Genomic DNA, 6,000 nt, shown 5'->3' on the forward strand with positions numbered 1-6,000 from the left:
TGAGTACTGCTTTGGCTGCATCCCATAAAGTTTGAAAGGATGTCTCACCATTGTCATTTTCTTCAATGAAATTATTGTTTCTATGATTTGTTCTCTGATTTTGGAGCATCATATTATTTAATTTCCAATTGATTTTTTATTTTGCTCTCCATGCACCCTTACTGATCATTATTTTTATTGCCTTATGATCTGAAAAGGTTGCATTAATTAATTCTGCTTTTCTGCATTTGTATGCCATGTTTTTATGACCTAGTATATGGTCAATCTTTGTGAATGTGCTATGTGCTGCTGCATTTGTATGCCATGTTTTTATGACCTAGTGTATGGTCAATCTTTGTGAATGTGCCATGTGCTGCTGAAAAGGTATATTCCTTTTTGTCCCTATTTATTTTTCTCCATATATCTATTAACTCTAATTTTTCTAAGATTTCCTTCATCTCTTTTACCTCTTTTTAATTTATTTTTTGATTTGACTTATCTAAATTTGATAGTGGTTGGTTCAAATCTCCCACTAGTATAGTTTTATTATCTATTTCCTCCTTCAATTCTAGTAGTTTCTCCTTTAGAAATTTGGGTGCTATACCATTTGGTGCATACATGTTGATTAGTGAAATTTCCTCGTTGTCTATACTCCCTTTTATCAGGATGTATTTACCTTCCCTATCCCTTTTAATCAAATCTATTTTTGCTTTGGCTTTGTCATATATCATGATTGCTACTCCTGCCTTCTTACTGTCAGTTGAGGCCCAATAGGTCTTACTCCAACCTTTAATTCTGACCTTGTGAATATCTACCCACCTCGTGTGTTTCTTGAAGACAACATATGGTAGAGTTTTGGATTCTAATCCATTCTGCTATTCGTTTACATTTTATGGGTGAGTTCATCCCATTCATGTTCAATGTTATGATTGTCATTTGTGAATTCCCTAGCATTTTGATATCCTCCCCTAATTCTGACCTTTCTTCTTTTACTATAACCTTTTAAACCAGTGATTTACTTTAAATCAGTCCCCCTGGTCTCCTCCCTTGTTATGCTTCCCTTTCTGGCCCCTCCCTTTTTGCTCCTTCCCCTCCCCCCTCTCCTTCCCTCCCTTTTTGTACTCCCTCCATCCCAGCCCCCCTTATTTTCCCCTCTCCCTTGCCCTGTTGGATAAGATAGAATTCAAGATCACAATGGATCTAGATGCTCTTCCCTCTCAGAGTTGATTTCATTGAAAGGTTTAAGTAATACCAATTAGGATTCTTTTCCTCTCCTTCTTATAAGAGAATTCTTCCCCTCCCCTTCCCATGTGTATCTTTGTATGACAAAGATTATTCTATTTATTTCTATTTCTTCAAGTATATCTTAGTACCCTCATTGATCCCCCCCATTATTTTTCTTTTTGTCCCCCCCCTCCAAATCATATTAATGCCTCAATCTTTCCCTACGAGTGATTCTTCTGGTTACTCTATTATTGCATTCAATTTTTGAATGTTACACATAACATTTCCCCCATAAGTTAGTATATATAATTTGATCTAATTGTAGCCCTTATCGAAGAGAGTTTGAATAAAAGAAAAAAAAACACTTTTCTCCTTTTCCCTTTCTTTCATATTTACCTTTTCATGTTTCTCTTGCTCTTTGTGTTTGGATGTCAAACTTTCCACTGAGTTCTGGTCTTTTCTTGGCAAATACTTGGAAATCTATTTTGTTGAATGCCCATACTTTCCCCTGGAAGTACAGTCAGTTTTGATGGGTAGCTAATTCTTGGTTGAAGAACCAGTTCTCTTCCCTTTCTGAATATTGTGTTCCAGGCTTTCGCTGCAAGGTCTTGTGTAATTCTTATTGGTACTCCTCTGTATCTGAAGTTCCTCTTTTTAGCTTCTTGTAAGATTTTTTCCTTAGCTTGGAAGCTCTTGAATTCGGCAATTACATTCCTGGGGGTTGTATTTTGGGGATTTAGTATAGAGGGTGTTCTATGAACCCTTTCTATTTCTATTTTGCCTCCTTGTTTGAGAATATTAGGGCAATTCTCTTCAATGATTTCTTGTAGTATAGCATCGAGATTTTTGTTAATCTCTGGTTTTTCAGGTAGACCAATGATTCTCAGATTATCTCTCCTTCCTCTGTTTTCCTGGGCTGTCACCTTGTCAGTGACATATTTTATGTTTTCTTCATAATTCATTAATTTTTTGACTTTGCTTCATTAATTCTTGCTGTTTTGCAAGGTCATTGGTTTCCAGTTGCTCAATTCTGGTCCTTAAGGCCTGGTTTTCTGCTTTAATCTTTTGGCATTCAGCTGTAATTTTTTGGTTCTCTAATATAATTTGTTGGTTTTCTTTTTGAACCATTTCCCACTTCTCTTTCCAGAGGGCTTCCATCTTTCTGATAAGTTCCATTTGAGAGTCTTCCAGGGCTTGTGGACAATTTTCATTTTTTTCGATTTTGCCTTTGTTTGACTTTTGTCCAGTATTTCCTCTGTAGCCTGGGTTTTTCCTCCATAAAAAGTTTCGAGGGTGACAGTTTTCTTTTTTTATTTCTTGCTGGGATTTTGAGGCTCCTGTGCACAGTTAGCCATTTTTTCTGGATGTTTTCAGTTTCCTCTTTAGTCAGAAATCAGAGTCTGCTGAGCAGGTTTTTTTTTGTGTATGGAGTTAATGAGCAGGCTCTCTGTTTTCCTTAGTCCTTTGTGACTTTTCTAGGTACTTTCCTCCAGGGGGCGCTCAGTGTCTGCTCTCTCTTGCCTGCCTGGTTTTTCCAGTTTAGTTACTTTTGGGGGTGGGTCCCCGGCAGACCTGGTTAATTCCCCAGGACCCAAAAAACGCTCCCTGTTCATTCCAGAGGGACTCCTGTCTCACTCCCTGGCCCCATCAGGCGTGCTGGCTCTGGGCACCTGAAGTCTGCTCTCTCATGTCTTGAGTTTTTTTGCCTAGCTGCCTTGGGGGGGGGGGTACCCCCTGCTGTCCTAGTCAGTTCAGAAGGGCACAGAAGTGCCCTCTCCTCGCTTCAGATGTGCCCCTTGCTCGTTTGTCTTGGTGTGTACTGGCCCTGGCTCTGGCCATTTAGGTGGGGGTGGGGCAGGCTGGATCCGCTCATGTTTGCTTTTGGGTGGAAGCCCTTTCCCCCTCTTATAGGCTGGTAAAGCCTCGATCCCACGCACCTTCACTGCTGATCTCTGCTCTACAGCTCCTCTGATATAGATTCTTAAGGTCTTTTGGGGTGATCCTTATTGGTGTATGTCGGTGTGTGTCGGGGAGAGTGAGTAAGCCACGTTTAGCTGGCCACCATGCTTACCCGGAAATCCCCCTCAGCTAAAATTAGACATGTAACTTATGCCTCACCTGAGGCCTCCTTCCCATCCCTCTCACTATAACTGAATGTTCTTACAAAACTATTGATATATGCATTCTCTGGAAACCTGAGTTAGATGGTTACTTATCGACAATTTGATTTATTAGCCTATAGAAAACTCTGTCTAGATTTGATGAGGTGAACCAGATCCATGGTACATATTGACATACTGATTTGTTAACCTATAGAAAAACTCTGTGTAGACTCAATGAGGTAAACTAAATTACCTTATGCTAGTTTACCAATTATTTGTCTTCATTGTGTAAGTAGAAACTTGTGCAAAATCCCCAGCTTACTTTCTCTCCATATAAAAGGAGATGTAATTTTCAATAAAGTGCCTCTGGTTGCTATCAGTGCCTCTAGCCCTCCTGACTCCCAATTGTGTCTGTGTCATTTTCCTTGCTGCCTTTTGGGGACCCTAACTGATTCTGTCCAGCTGGTATTTGACAAGGGAGAAAACCACAATATAAATGGATGTTAATGATCTGTTAAACACCCCGGGGTCAACTTTCAAATTTCCTCTTTCTGGCCAGGTTCTAAGGAAGGCAGTGATTGTAGAAATTGAGCATTATTTGAACCTAGTCCAGTGTGACTGGAAAACGATCCCCCTTAACCAGAGATTTAGGTTATGTGATGTTAGGAGCTTTCTCATAATTGTAAACCTAAGAAACCCATAGCTTTTACCTGAAAAGTGGCCTCATACTAATCAACTACTATTGTTCCATGTTCTTTTGATTGTTCATAGCTACTAGGGTGGGTTTAGTGGGATACTTTAGCCCACATCAATTCAAATATGATTCTAGATGCTTCTTAGCTATGTGACCGTGGTCAAGTCACTTAACTTCTGGTTACCTGACAAAAGGATTTGCTGAAGAAGAAAATGGTATCCTTGCCCAGAAAATCCCCTGGATAGTATATGACTAAGCAACTAAACAACAACATTACTGGATAAATGTGGAAAGAATGAATGCTGGACTGCCAGTCAACAGTCAATAGACCTGAATCCTAATCTTGGCTCTGTCATTTACTTGAAATGTAAAATAGATGTTTGGTAGACTGAACTCTAGGTAAAGTAGAATGTTTGTACTAGTTATACGTATAAACAAAGCAATCAACTGGTATTTGTTAGAAATTTACTATATATTGGGCATTATTCTAAGCATTACAAAAACAGAGAAAGATTTAAAAGTCCCTACTCTCTTGAGAGCCAAAGGCACCAACAGTCATGGGAACCTGAAAAGGACTTCATAAGATGATACTTCAGTTATTCTTCTGTCCTTAATCTGTAGAACCACTGAAGAAAACAAAGTTTGCTTGGAGGAAAGCTGGTTTTTTTATGAAAATTTGAGAGTAAGTCCAAGAGCATTCTATATCAAGTTAGTAGCAGATAGAGAATCTAGTCCAGTTTTTTCACTATAATCAAGATGTTAAATCTATTGTGAGAACTGTTTTTTATGCAATAGCCAACATTTGCTGATGGTTTAAAAATAAAACTCATCTAAAAATTAGTAAATCAAGGATTGTATTTGTAGTTTTACATTCACTGTTTAAATTTCATATTTAAAAACCTTAGCCTCTAGATGGCACTGATGTATGCCTTTTCCTTTCAAAGTCGCTATTTAATGACACTAGATATATACAATAGCTACAATGCTATCTAATATTTGGCTTTCAAAAAAATGTAAATCTATGGTCTGTGGGGATAGAGTATACCTTAAGGTATCTTACCCTTTGGGTAAGGCCATTCCCCCCAAATTTCTTGACCTAAATCTGAATAGATGGGTATTTTTATTTCATTTTCTAAATGGCCTGTTATTATTTATATTGCTAATAAACTTAAAAAAACCCTTATCTTCTATCTTAGAATCACTACTGTGTATTGGTTCCAAAGCAGAAGAGCAGTAAGGGCTAGGCAATGGGAGTTAAGTGACTTGCCCAGGGTCACACAGCTGGGAAGTGTCAGAGGCCAGATTTGAACCTAGGAGCTCCCATCTCTAGGCCTGGTTCTCTATCCACTGAGCAACCCAGCTGCCCCTATAAAATAAAATAAAAAAACAAAACAAAAAAACTAACCTGTGATTTCATTTGTTTAGGGAAATTGTGGTGAGGCACCTTCTCTATCAAAATAGGTCAGCTTTTTCTTGGCAATTTATAGCCTCAGATAGTTACACAAGGCAGAGTATATGATTTGCCCAGGCACTCACACGCTGTATGTCAGAGGAGAAACTTAAACCCAGTTCTTCCTTACTCCAGCTATGGCATGATGGTAATAAATATAATGAATTATAATCAGTATTACTTGAATTTTTGGAATCAAATTCAGAGCTTAGCAGGGAGCTTTTTAGAGACAATGTACCTAATAGTTCCAGTTACATTACTGAAGCGATCACTTCAGGTATCCTTCCAACTTAAATTAATCTGTTATGGCTATCTGAACAAGAGAATTTTGTTTTATAAAAGGATCTCTTATTTTATGGAAGAATTTACCATGGGAATTAAATGTGTTCATTTAAATAATGAGCTTCCTTAGTATTTTATTTCCCTATTTTAAATGATTCTGTTTCTAAGAAAATCCATTTTCTAATATTTATACATACCTTTCTTTGACCACTTGCAGTAGGTTAAATAATGGGAGAAATACCACTCTAAGTACTTAGATCAGCATTTCC

This window comes from Monodelphis domestica, chromosome 8 (genome assembly GCF_027887165.1).
Source record: "Monodelphis domestica isolate mMonDom1 chromosome 8, mMonDom1.pri, whole genome shotgun sequence".
In the NCBI taxonomy this organism is placed as follows: domain Eukaryota; kingdom Metazoa; phylum Chordata; class Mammalia; order Didelphimorphia; family Didelphidae; genus Monodelphis; species Monodelphis domestica.